The sequence below is a fragment of the Sphaerodactylus townsendi genome, unplaced genomic scaffold (assembly GCF_021028975.2).
Source record: "Sphaerodactylus townsendi isolate TG3544 unplaced genomic scaffold, MPM_Stown_v2.3 scaffold_695, whole genome shotgun sequence".
In the NCBI taxonomy this organism is placed as follows: Eukaryota; Metazoa; Chordata; class Lepidosauria; order Squamata; family Sphaerodactylidae; genus Sphaerodactylus; species Sphaerodactylus townsendi.
This window is the reverse complement of record NW_025950908.1, coordinates 145-11,838: the sequence shown is the minus strand read 5'-3', so window position 1 is coordinate 11,838 and position 11,694 is coordinate 145. Positions and strand designations below refer to the sequence as shown.

General features: G+C 46.2%; 1 long non-coding RNA gene across 1 annotated transcript; it reads right to left on the bottom strand.

Moving 5' to 3' along the window:
* Window positions 1-1,086: 1,086 nt before the first annotated feature.
* On the bottom strand, window positions 1,087-11,437 carry LOC125425527. Its single transcript, XR_007243378.1, has 4 exons — window positions 11,383-11,437; window positions 9,217-9,288; window positions 5,144-5,179; window positions 1,087-1,138 (listed from the first exon to the last, which is right to left on the bottom strand). It is a non-coding gene; the product is annotated as an uncharacterized LOC125425527 (long non-coding RNA).
* Window positions 11,438-11,694: the final 257 nt, after the last annotated feature.

The following is an 11,694-nucleotide window of genomic DNA, read 5'->3' as shown; positions in this document are numbered from 1 at the left end:
AAACAATGCTAAGTTTGCTGTGACCATTGTCAGGAGAAGGAGCGGGGGAGCGGAAAGCTTCATGCCCACATTTGCCATGCTGCTTTTTGATACACAGGAGTCTATTTGTGATCACAAATAAATATATTCATTTCACCGTTGGGGGTGGCTCTGTTGGCGAGCGCCAAATCACGAATCCTGGCACCTGGAAACCGAAGCAGGTAACACCACTAGGGGCAGAACTGAGCCACCGGGAGGGCAGCTGGTCTCCCCACTAGGTGGCAGTGTTCCAACCACGGTGGGAACTGAACTGGCTACTTGGCTAAGGGCCAACCACAAAGATATGGCCCACAGAGACAAGAACAAGGAGAGAGACAAGAATAAGGAAGGCAATTATGGGGTTAAACCAAAGTTTAAAAAGGGACTTGTGAGCCTAGGACCTAGTGTCCAATCAGCAGATCATCCCCCAGATCTTGAGGGAAGCTCTTCTCTGGCCTTTAAAAGCCAAAGAAAGACTGATTACAGTCTAGGCCTGTGGTGGCGAACCTTTGGCACTCCAGATTGGCCATGCTGGCAGGGGCTGATGGGAATTGTAGTCCATAACATCTGGAGTGCCAACGGTTCACCACCACTAGGCAAGATGGAAGTTGGCTGGAGGGGAGGAGGGGAAAAGAAAAAGAAAAATTTGGAACATAATGAAATGTCCAGTATTTTATATTACTCAGTGGACCTATAGGACAGAGTGGAAGAAGAGAGAATCCCCTTGTTCCTGCCAAAGAAGATGCTTCAAAAAACTCAGAGGTACACTTGTAACATGTTCCTAAAACAAAGGTCTTCCTGGAAGATCGCGTCGCGGCAACAGGTCTGTTGAAAACTCCAATCTCAGATTCTAATTTTAACTGTTATCAACTTATTGTAGGAGTTCTGCAGCTGCTGTTTTAGTTCTTTTATGCTTTTATTATTGGAGTTTTGGAGTCCTTGACAGTTGCCAGCTGATAGCTGAACAGGGCGTGGACTGGGGAAGGGAGCCTGAATGCCGAACAAAGATAGCATTTCCTTAAATCCCTGGAATCTCAGCAATGCGAAGCTCAGTTCTAGACTTTATACCACCTACCAGTTCTCCTTTGTCCCCGGGCAGGCCGTCGGCTCCCGCTATGCCCTGGAAGTGAAAACCAAGATCATAAGTTGTGTTTTCTATCTCCATCATATCCAGTCTTGTTCTGGGAGAATCTTGGCGTTTCTGAGATGGGCTGAAATCGAAGAACTGTCACCCTTCAGGTTTGCTCCTAGGAACTTTGCAATAGAACCGAACAACTCAAATTTTCACAATTGGCACACTGACCTGGATTTGTATGTAGACATCATTTGTAATAAACAATTCAAAACAACATTTGTTCAAAGTTATTTTTTCATTGTGATTGCACACATGTAAATACACTTACACTAATGCTAACCCTATTCTAATATACTATATGAAAAAAATTAAAGTGCATAATATATATAAAGTGAAATATTCACTTTATTTTTTCATATAGTATATTAGAAAAGGGTTAGCATTAGTGTAAGTGTATTTACATGTGTGCAATCACAATGAAAAAATAACTTTGAACAAATGTTGTTTTGAATTGTTTATTACAAATGATGTCTACATACAAATCCAGGTCAGTGTGCCAATTGTGAAAATTCGAGTTGTTCGGTTCTATTGCATTGTGCTTGGAACACTGTTTTCTATCTTGTGGGCTATCCTAGGAACTTTGAACAGGCTCTTTTGAATGCGAAAAACACCTCCGGCAAAAATTAAAGAACCTCCCCAGGAGCTGCAATAGGTCTGCAGTTGGCTTGTCGTATGAACACTACAAACAGTTGAGCATTCATGTAATATTGCAGAGATTTGAAAACAACTAACAAAACAGGTTTGCAGGGGAGGTCGAGATGTTCAAACACAGTTTGGAGGGTTCCGGCCGTTGTGGGTTTCCCAGGTTTTGTGGCTGTGGTCTGGTAGTTTTTGCTCCTAAAGTTTCGCCCGCATCTATAGCTAGCATCTCCAGAGGCATGCCACAATGCAATGTGTTTCTCTCTATGGTATGCCAGCTTAACGTGACATGCCTCTGAAGATGCCACCTATTAATGTGGGCAAAACGTTACGAGCAAAAGCTATCGGACCACGGCCACGCAGTCCAGAAAACCCACAAAAGACCAGTTGATTCCAGCCGCAAAAGCCTTCGACAGTACAATTTAGAGCAGAGGTCTTCAAACTATGGCCCTCCAGATGTTCATGGACTACAATTCCCATCAGCCCCTGCCAGCATGGCCAAGTGGTAGGGCTCATGGGAATTGTAGTCTATGAACATCTGGAGGGCCATAGTTTGAAGACCCCTGATTTAGAGGGTTCATTAAAACCCTATAGACTTTAGTTCTTGTTCTTATGCCTGCCATTATACACTTAATTTTTGTGTTCACGCAGGGGGGCAGATGAGAATTATGCTCTGAACAAGAGCTACTGTATTTCTTTTCAAAATGTTCTAACATTAAAACATCGAACCCTTTCAGTACAAAATAATCAAAGCTGGAGGAAAACACATGGCAAAATGTAAACAATTTTCAACTAAATTGCTTTCTTCACATAATCCTAAGCAACAATTCCCTCATTTAAACTGTTCAGTTCCCAGAAAACAAACACACCAAATGTGGCAATTCGATTGCTTATCTTAAAATAAATTACTGAGGGATCTTTCTGGATGGCAGAACTGGCCCGTAATAGGGACAGCGGGACTACCTGATCTTCACACAGAGTTCCCAATTCTGGGTTGGGAAATTACTGACGATTAGAAGAAGAAGAAGAAGAAGAAGAAGAGGAAGAGGAAGAGGAAGGGGAAGGGGAAGGGGAAGGGGAAGAGGAAGAGGAGAGTTTGGATTTATATCCCCCCTTTCTCTCCTGTAGGAGACTCAAAGGGGCTTACAATCTCCTTTCCCTTCCCCCCCCTTACAACAAACATCCTGTGAGGTGGGTGGGGCTGAGAGAGCTTCAGAGGTGGGATCCAACCAGTTCTCACCACTTCTCTAGAAGTGGTTACTAATTTTTTTTCTGAGCGCCAAAAAGGGGTTACTAAAGCAACCTCCCTGCCCAATAGGGACTGGAGGTGCGTGTGTGCGGCGCTGCCACTGTTTGAATCCCACCACCCTCGGACCCTGTTATTAAAATTTTTGGATCCCACCACTGGAGAGCTCCAAAGAACTGTGACTAGCCCAAGGTCACCCAGATGACGTGTGTTGGAGTGCACAAGCTAATTTGGTTCACCAGATAAGCCTCCACAGCTCAAGTGGCAGAGCGGGGAATCAAACACGGTTCTCCAGTTTAGAGTGCACCTGCTCTTAACCACTACACCACGCTGGCTCTGAAGGTGGAGTCTAGGGACGGTGGGCTTTGGGGGAGAAGGGACCTCAGCTGGATGGGATGCCATAGAGACCACTCTCCAAAGCACACATTTTCTCCAATGGAACCAGAGTGGGTGGGCCATGACCAGATGATGGGCCCCCTTCCTAACCCTAACCCCTCCCCTCTCCTCCCAAGAGAGGACGGGCCATAGCCAGATGATGGCTCCTTCCCCCTCCCCCAGATTCCTGGCCCTCTCCCTAACCCTTCCCCCTCCTCCGCAGGGTTGGTGGGCCATGACCTCTCTCTTAAGATCAATTTTAATTACAGAAGATCTCCAGCCTGCTCCTGGAGATTGGCAACTCTACCTTCAGATTAATTCTGGACCCACTATCTTGAAAGTTCATGCTCACATTGAAGGAAGGAAGGAAGGAAGGAAGGAAGGAAGGAAGGAAGGAAGGAAAATCCTCGAGTTTAGTTATATATGCAGAAATGGTTTTCTCTCATAATCAGACAAACTATAAAACAAGGAATTTGGCTGCTTTTAAGAGTATCCAAATATTTGGTGACTGGTTAATTATGATGCAATTTTGCTCCACAGTTAGTATTATATCAGGTAACGTTTTTCTTGGCTCTGGACCACAGGGGTGTGAGCATAGGATCTGTGGCATTTCCATCAGAGCAGACCTTACCCTTTTAAACCAAAAGAGGGCATTGGTTGGTCAGGTTTGTGCAGAAAGGTTGCAGCAATACAGAGAATGGTTCCCACTGACATAAAGATTTCCTGAGCCAAAGGGCCGCACAAATGCCCTCTTTGCTATGTTTACAGATTATGTAGAAGCCAGTGGGGGCAACGTATCACCCCAGAAGCCCCTCCGTTTAACCTCTGCAGGAAACAGGAGCTTGGCTCCTGTTGCAACCACACCTTCAAACAGTTCTGGGAGCAGGTTTAACAACCTTTAAGCCAAAAGCAGCATCCATGTAATGCCTTTATTAGGACCAATGCAAATGACTCATAATGGTGCAAGCTTACGAGTTCCTCAGAATTCTTCATCAGGCCGGAGGTTACAAAATAAAAAAGGGGAAACAAGCAGCTTTTAAGCAAATGTTAAGATTGCCCCTTGCCAGCATATGGTGGATTTTCCGAAAAGAAAGTTCAGGTTACAGTCTGTTGCATACCAAAGGGCATACAGGCAAGAGGAAATAAAACTATTAAACTCTGCAACAACAATCATCCATTCCCCAAACAACAGGCTCTTTCACAATCTCACTTTCACTTATTGTTTCTTTTTTTCTTGTTCAAATGTGTTTTGCTCCCTGTAGTGGTCAATTCAATACTACGCCATCGTATGTCTTGCATAGGACGGCCAGGGAAATATGTCGAACATACAGTGACAGGACCACAGCTACTGTTGCACTCTGGCTATAACTAATTTTTCAAATGCGTATATCTATATACATGAGTTTATATTTTTTATATTTCATTAGTTATCAATACAATCATTTCTTATCAACAACATCCAACAGGTAAGTTCAACTTATTTTTAACAATTCTAACAGATAGATTCAGGGTCATCCATATTAATTCAGGTAAGCATTTAGTTCATACTCTCCCATCAGTTCAACTTCCATAAGGTTAGTATTCAATCAATGCGAAAACATGTATGAACTAAATAGAAGGGGCTGAGGGATTTCTGAGAAAACTGTGACTAGCCCAAGGTCACCCAGCAGGCTTCATGTGGCGTTTTGGGTATGTTATTAAAGACATTACAAATCAAAAGCTTAACTTACCTGGTTACCTTTGGGACCAGAAACTCCACCGGAGCCCTGGAACAAAAAGAGAAATGATCACAAATTATCCAGGGGAGAAAAAAAGATTAAAGGTGAACATGTGATATATTGACTAGATCAGGGGTAGGGAACCTGCGGCTCTCCAGATGTTCAGGAACTACAATTCCCATCAGCCCCTACCAGCATGGCCAATTGGCCATGCTGACAGAGGCTGATGGGAATTGTAGTTCCTGAACATCTGGAGAGCCGCAGGTTCCCTACCCCTGGACTAGATGCTTGAAGCTGCGTTTTACCACTGACTAGTCAGTGCCAGTCTTGTTAAGTCTTGGCTGGCTATAAGTCACCCGGATCTCAGGTTGAGACCTTTCCCATTGCCGGCTCCCTAATCCTTTTAATGAGAGCCATTGTGGACTCAACCTGGACCTTCTCCATGTTCTTTCACTCAGTCACTGCCTCTCACAGTTAAACCACACAGCCATATACTGCATACATGACTCTCTAGAGCAGTGATGGCGAACCTATGGCACGGGTGCCAGAGGTGGCACTCAGAGCCCTCTCTGTGGGCACGCAAACAGAGTGCCCCTCACATCTAGGCTGGCCTGGGCCACTGGGCTCGATTATTAGCATTAAACCTAAGACCTAGTTCTGGGGAAGCAGTGCAGGTAACCCTGTTAAGCGCTGTTAAACCCCACTGATTTTCATGCGAAGAACTAAAGCGCGATCCTTTACCTGGGTGTAAGCTTGGTTGCTGGCAATGGGGCTTGCTTCTGAGCAAACCCTCCTAAGGGCGTGATTCACCCATTGGAAGAGTTGCACGGTTGCTTCAAAGCAAAGCCACCAACTACCACCAAGCTTACTCCCAAATAACACATGCCTTGGAGCCAACCATTTTTTCTAAATGAAACCTTCAGTTTTCAGGTTAAATTGCCGTGGTGGCACTTTGCGATAAATAAGTGGGTTTTGGGTTGCCATTTGGGCACTCGGTCTCAAAAAGGTTCGCCATCACTGCTCTAGAGATTCTTCCCAGCCTTTCTATCCTAGGTCCTTTCAACAGAATGAGACAGAGAGGCCGTTTCTGCACAGACCCTGGGAGTACATGACACCGGCGCCGGCATGGGCCCATTCGCACAGTTGTGCAGTTGTGGGCCTGGTGCCCGTGCGGCGGCACCCCTGAATGAGGCATGCTGCTTTTGTTTTTAACACTTACCCCGTCTTCCTGCATCACTCTGTCAGGACAAGGGGACACCCCCCCGCCCGTGGCCCTGGAAACGGCCCGGGGGCCAGAGGACAGGAGAGGCGTGTCCCCTCATCCCCATGGAGCAATGCAGGAAGAGAGGGTAAGTTTAAATAACAAAAGCGGAGGGCTGAAAAACGGTGTCTTTCACCCGGTGCCGTTCGCTCGGCACCGGGTGGAAGCTGCTGTTTTCTAAAAGCCTCGCTCATCAAAACACCATTTGGGTGGAAAAGAGCGACACCCGCCCCCCAAACGGTGACTCCTGCCAATCATCAAATATCCATTAGTGACAACTTAAGGAGATTTACCCTCCTCTAATTCATTGAAATGAATGGCCTTAGAAAGATTTACCAGCTGAGGATGACGTTGTACAAAAACTGAAACTCTAAAGTTTTATCAGCTAAGTCAGTGGGCATTTAAAAAGTACAGGACAAAAATAAATCCAAGTATTTATCGATTTCTTCCGGCATGAATAAGTGATCAATGCAACATCTATCTTTCTCTTCCAGGCTAGTTTTCTCCGTAAATCATTTAAAGACGAAATCCTGGCTATATTTACCTGAAAGCCAGCCCCATAGAAATCAATGGGGCTTATTCCAAATAAACAGCCACTGGATTGAATTGCTTGACTAGAAGCTCCGTAAAACTGTTAGGTAATAAAAAACCCCGGGCTTCATTTGGATTCATTGTTCTGTGGAAATACATTTTCGCCCAGTTCATTTAAATCCAGGGATGTGCCGCCACCCCTCCCCCGCAATAACTCTTAGTTCATAAATGCCAACTCCCAGAAGAAAACTGTGATTTATTCACCGGCTGCTCTTCTATTTGACTGGCTTGATGTTGCAAATGCAATTAAACTTTCTGTTTCCTAAGAACTTTGGTATATCACAGGCCTCATACAATAAATCAAGATATAAATGCATGTGAAATGGTTATATTTTGAGAAGCAGGAAAGGTCTCTAGAATTAATGCGAGTAGGTAGAACTCTGTGTATTCTCAAAGGCTTTCATGGCCAGAATCAACTAGCTGTTGTGGGTTTCCCAGGCTTTGTGGCCCCAGTCTGGTAGTTTTTGCCCCCAACTCTGACAGGCCCTTTCCGCATGGGCCAAAAACGGCGGCCTGGGGACGGCAAAAACGCCGTCCCCAGGGAGCCGTTCGCACAGGCGGCGCTGCTGAAACGCAGCAGCGCCGACCTGGCTCCCCTTCCCTTCCCCCAGGGCGGCATCAGGCCGCCCTCAAAAACACCCCTTCGAACTGCAGGTTTTTGAGTAAACAGCGTGTTCCCGGTGGCGCGGTGCGAATGGCTGGCCCCTGGAGGTCGGAGGGCAGCGTGGGCGGGGCTTAGGAGGCCAGCAGGGCGACGACGGCGACGAGGTAAGTGGGAGAGGGACGGGGAAGAGGCGGCTCCGTGCGGAGCCGCCTCTCCTGTGCCGGCCTCTGCGGGGGCCGCTCGCACGCTTGCCTGTGAATGGCCCCCACCCTTCCACCGGCAGAATTCCTGCCGGTGTGAGGGCGCCCGGAGGCCCGTGCGGAAAGGGCCACAGTTATTATGTCAGGTTACACAAGGACGCCGTTGAAATCCACAAACACTGGGGTAGGGTTTTTTAAATAATGATTTTTATTACATTTTTAACAACTACATATTATAACTAAAACAATGCCTCTACGATGATCCCATATCCCTAACACTAAAAGCTATTTACAAACCAACACCAAAAAACAAACAAACAAAACAACTACTTGGCTTCCAGCCCAGAATCCACTGCTGACTTTATTTTTAGTATTATACTGTTACCGTTGGTATCTAGACCAGCAATTAAAACAAAAGAAAATAAACTGTTTGAAATTGTATCCTTTTCATATAGAGAACTTCCTCCAGAGGTGGGATCCAGCAGGTTCTCACAAGTTCCCGACAGTAGATTTGTGTGTGCCGAGAGTGGGTTACTAATTGGTGATTTTGCCACGTGATTTTTCCCTTAGTTACGCCCCTCCTCTCAGCAGTAGCGCACAGAACTTGAAGCAGTCTAGCAGGAGGTGCACCAGCGTGCGTGGCAGCCTGCGCCTGCATGCATTCGTTTCCCGCCCAAGGAACGGCGCAGCGGCTGTGTCCTTGCCACAGCCACGCCCAGGAATGCCTGGCCACGCCCCCGTCGTGCCCCGCCTAGCCCCATTGGCACTACACCACAGTTTGAATCCCACCACCATGGGAACTTTTTACTAAAATTTTTGGATCCCACCACTGACTTCATCTCTCTAACTTATTTACTGGATTTAAAAGCAATTTACTTATAAACTAGAGTTTTGGATCCCAGAGCAAACTCGAGATCAACCATCTTATGTCATGGCTAGACCAGAAACAACACAGGGACAGTTTAATCAAAAAGGAAGAAAGTCTGGAAATCAACAAATCCTGGCTCCCAGTACTAAAAAAGCACCAAAAACAAAAACCAGAGATATTCAAATGCAACTGCAAATGAACTCCACGCAGACGCATGATAATGTGCCTCACTCTCCTGTGAAGTAGACAAAATATATCTCTCACCACACAGTTACTCCACACTTTGTCCTGGAGAGAAACAGATCTCACCATGACATGCCTCTAAAGATGCCAGCTATAGATACAGGAGTGAAAACTACCAGACCACAGCCACAAATCTAGGAAACCCTGCAGTGGCCAGACAGAACTCTCTTCACTGTACTGTGAACTGATTTTGGTCTACCTTTCCTGCTCAAACATTAATGGAGGACCTATACTGGGTATATTTTTTTAAAAAACATTTCTTGATGAAGTCAGAACCATTTTGCTGAAGAGTCACTTTAGTAAGGGCTGTTTTCTTACCCTCTCACCATACCCGCCCCGGATTCCAGTAGGTCCAGGTAGGCCCGGCTCACCGCTTGCACCTTTACGACCCTGAAAGATAAGAGGCATTAAAACAGGAGACAGGCTGAGAGTTGCCAGAGAGTGGGAGATCTCTGGTCCTAAGCTCCCATTGCCTACTGCTCAGAGGTGGGATCCAGCAGGCTCTCACAGGTTCCCGAGAGTAGGTTACTAATTATTTGTGTATGCCGAGAGGGGGTTACTAATTGGTGATTTTGCCACGTGATTTTTGCCTTAGTTACGCCCCTCCTCTCAGCAGTAGCGCGCAGAACTTGAAGCAGTCTAGCAGGAGGTGCACCGGCGTGCGTGGCAGCCTGCGCCTGCATGCATTCGTTTCCCGCCCAGGGACCGGCGCAGCGGCTGCATCCTTGCCACAGCCCCGCCCAGGAATGCCCCGTCCCCAGAATGCCTGATCACGCCCCTGTCGTGCCCTGCCCAGCCCCATTGGTGCTACGCCACAGTTTGAATCCCACCCCCTTGGGAACCTGTTTCTAAAATTTTTGGATCCCACCACTGCTGGTGCCCCATTATCATCGACTGCGGCTGGAAGGCTTTTTCTATTGCTTGCTTGTAACAAGCGAATCAGACATACCTTGTCCCTTATCTCTAACTTCCCGGAAAAGGGAGGTGTCCGTCCCAAGCTGCAGTCTCATAACAATGTCTCTTTTCTCCCTGTCTTTATTATGCTGATGTTTTGGGAATGCGAGGGAGGGGGAACATGGAATGAATCAGTGTTTCAAGGTGTATACTGGGGGTCAGAAGACAAAGGTCCCAATTTTGGCTTTCTGACTCTCGGGCTGACACAGTTCCAATAAAGCTCTTAAAGCTCTTTTTTCTCTCTTTCTCACAATACTAGAACCAGGGGGCATCCATTGAAAATGCTGGGGGGAAGAATTAGGACTAATAAAAGGAAACACTTCTTCACGCAACGTGTGATTGGTGTTTGGAATATGCTGCCACAGGAGGTGGTGATGGCCACTAACCTGGATAGCTTTAAAAGGGGCTTGGACAGATTGATGGAGGAGAAGTCGATCTATGGCTACCAATCTTGATCCTCCTTGATCTCAGATTGCAAATGCCTTAACAGTCCAGGTGCTCGGGAGCAACAGCCGCAGAAGGCCATTGCTTTCACATCCTGCATGTGAGCTCCCAAAGGCACCTGGTGGGCCACTGCGAGTAGCAGAGTGCTGGACTAGATGGACTCTGGTCTGATCCAGCAGGCTAGTTCTTATGTTCTTATGAAACTTTCCTGAGTCTCGTTTATTGACTGGAGTAACAGACCCTTACACCTTCCCACTGCTGGTTCATCCCCCGACCAGTTGCTATGGGGTATCTGGCAACCCTGTTTTGATTGATCCTAACCTTTGTTAGTGGAGCATCTCACATGATCAGGCAAGCCATGACTGGTTTCATTGAACCTGTGTGAGATCCGAACCAAGATGATCTGCCTGTACTTGGTGAAGCCTGTTTACCGGTCAGATTTCTGAAGGTGCTGGTGAAATGCATTGCTTAAATCCATGATGGCGCAAAGGTTGTTCCAACTTGGTCTTAAGTTGTTGTGTAACCCCCATGCTCAGAATGGGTTGACCCAGAAAGGGGTGGAGACTCAAAGCAGCAGAAGGCTGCAGAGCTCATGTAGTTTGGAGGAGACGAGGCTACCAGACTCGGACTTTGATTTGTATAAGCCCTTAACACCTTGTTAAGGTAACTGCAATGTTGTTGGGAACTACTGGGAAGGTAGTTGTTTCATTTTTGCTATGTTGTAAATGTTGGAGTTTATTGTTTCAGGGTTTTTTGTGTGTGTTTGTAATGGGTGAGAGTTCTCCTGGAAACCTTCATCGTGTTGAATCCTGTTCACCAAGCCCTTGGAGTCTTCAGGAGCCAACCCACTTGCAGGAAGAATTGGACTTGGCAATATCAATAGACTGTAAATATAACGACTTGAAAATGCAACCTGAACAGGACCTTGAAGTGTGATGTTAAATGTTGATGTTAGATGTTATATCATATGTTAAGAAAGTAAACCATTTTGTTTTTGTTTTTTACATTTGTTGCAAACTCATTTCAAGTTCTGCCCCACAGAACCCACAGATTAGAGGTTACAGTTGCTGCAGCTATTTAACTGACCTGAAATCCTCTCACGCCTTGTGGACCCGCGGGGCCTTGCAGACCAAGTGCTCCCTGTTGGAAAGAGAACCAAAGAACGTGGATTTAGCAAGGATCTGTCCTCACAACTGCGTTACTCCTGGGGGCTTTTTTTTTTGCATAGTTAGGAAATGAATATTGGATAAAACCCTTTCTGCACAAACCTTTTAAAATGCTATAAGGAGGCAAATAAAACGTTGCCTCCATGGAGTTTGGCATTGTTTTGTTTCCCGCTCCAAACATTTTACACGAATTCCCTTTTAAAACGATTCTCTGGCTGAAACATTTTGAAAA